Source organism: Gavialis gangeticus, unplaced genomic scaffold (genome assembly GCF_001723915.1).
Source record: "Gavialis gangeticus isolate Ggan-Ray unplaced genomic scaffold, GavGan_comp1, whole genome shotgun sequence".
NCBI lineage: Eukaryota > Metazoa > Chordata > Crocodylia > Gavialidae > Gavialis > Gavialis gangeticus.
The window spans coordinates 116,717,108-116,719,497 of NW_017729025.1; positions in this window are offsets into that span (position 1 = coordinate 116,717,108).

A 2,390-nucleotide genomic window follows, 5' to 3' on the forward strand; every position below is an offset into this window, starting at 1 on the left:
TGCAGTGCAGGGAATCAAATCATGTGTGCAGTGTGTGTTTTGCGGTACCTCAAAAGCTTTTGAGACACCGCAAAGTGCACTGGTACGCTCATGTGAATGTACCCCATTAAACATGGCTTAGTGGTTCATCCTTCCAGTATACAACATGTTGGGACTGATATCAGTAGAAGAGCTGTCTGATTGGGCTGGGCTTCTGGTTGGCCCGTTACTCTTTGGAACCAAGCATTCCAATCTCAGCTGAGTCAGCCCAGCCTTTCCTTCTTCCTAAAACATTACCCTTACTATCAAAGTTTGTGCATTCTTCTTTTGAATGAGACCTTAAAAAAAGAAGGTACCATTTGGCTTTGATGTTCTTAGCCAAAATATTTCCTTTCTGATTGTTGTGTGTGCTGTTTAAAGAGCAGAATGCTACTCCCTTCTCTGTAGACTTGGATGCCTTGTTAGCAGTGCTGCTCCATGCTGTGATGCAGTGTGGGGCCTTTATAAATACCAGGTTTATTGTTACTATTCACTAACTTGATTATTCTTTGCTTTGGTCAAAGGAATGTATTTTTTATTAATACGTTTTTATAGATGTGGGTTTAGATTTGGTTAGGATGATTTTCTCTGGGAAGAGCTGGTTTGATATTGAGATGGCAGGCTGCATAGTTTCTCACTTGAGACTTTGGATGCTATTACCGAATGTGGCAGCACCCAGCTGAAGGGAAAGAATTAAAATCTCATTGGAATACAAGCGCTGTGGGTTCTGAGTGCCTGGAATGGATTGAAGAGTATGTTAAAGCCCAGTGACACTGCTGAGAGTTTAAGAAAATTATACTGTAGGAGCAGTTTACCCCAAGTTCATTGCAGGCTGTCTGAATTTTCTACAAAAATGTGTTTAGCCTTATATTCACATGACAGCATAAAGGCAATACACTCTAATAGAATTTCTGTGGAAGCCAGAACTGTTCTTATGAAGTGAAGTCTTCCGTCATAGGGGCCAATCCTGCTAGGTACACAGCACTCTCAATTCGTGCTTAAGGACAGAGGTGAAAGGGAGAGTTTAAAGTTTCCTTTTCAATCACTTTTAATACTTCATGCATTTTATGAAATAGTGTCATCTGCATTAGCACAATATATTACCCAAGGTATTTTAATACTTGAGTAATGGAAAAGGAGAGAGTTCTGTGGTCTAATTGATTTATGAACAGAATTTATGATTTCTTCTTGTTCATTATCCACCCCAATAGTTTTTGAGAGAATCTTTCAAAAACTGAGAACAGGACACATGCTGTCAAACTCTTTCAGATATACCAGCCCTGAAAGAAACCAAAGGAAGTGATTTAAATATAACATAGGACAACACTCAGTGGAATTGGGTATACTTTGCCAAGAATGCTGGGCCCCTTGAAGCCAGTGGGAGTTTTACCCATTGATTTCAGTGGGGTCAGGATTTTATTCTATGAGCCTACTCCTCCTGCTCCTAATTAAGTTAGTTGCAAAACTCATTAGGGACATGATTGGATTCTACAAGAGGTTCTCAATCTACATCCCAAGCACATATCTGATAGTACATCAATCACCATGTTGACAGATGGCCCCAGGACAGTCTCTTCCTATTTCTGGCTGGATAAACGTGGTATATTTAACCATCTAAAGTGTTTGATAGACATATAACTGTCCTTAACTTCTGATCCTTGATATGTACAACAACTTTAAATTGCATTTGGACATTAATAGCCACTCTCATCTGTATTGAAGGTATGAAAATCATCCATTTCCATCGAGGTGGTGTAGGATAGTGGTTCTCGGCCTTTTTGGACTTGAGGCCCCCCCTCACTCCCGACCCACAGCCTCCTGGCCCTGCTGGTGTCCCTCACTCCCAACGCACAGTTCCCCACCCCCTCAGCCCTCCTGGTGCCCCTCACTCCTGACCTGCTTTGCCTCCTCACCAGGCCCCAACCCCTCAATGTGTGGGGCAGAGAGTAGGTATGTGGGGAAGGGGGGGGGCATGTGACCCCCCCCCCAGATTTGTGCACTTACAGGAGGCACGGGGCTGCAGTCTGGCTGCACAGACACAGGCAGGTGGGACCCAATGCGGGAGGGGTAAGCAGGGCGGTGAGACTCACTGCTGCTACTGCTGGGACCCCCACACCAGCTGTACCATAACAGCATGAGGAGTAATGGATGGGGGGCCATACTGCCCTCACTTCTTCTTGGTGCCAGCTGCTTGTGTGCTGGGCAGCAGCTCTACCCTAATGCCATGGTCTGGCTGTCACTGCTCCCCTCAAGCTGCCCAGACTGCCTCCCACATCACCGTCTCCCAGGGTACAGTCACAGCCTGAGGAGGAAGCGGTAGCTGGGCCATGGTGGCAAGGTAGAGCTGGAGCCTGATGCACGAGCGGCTGGCA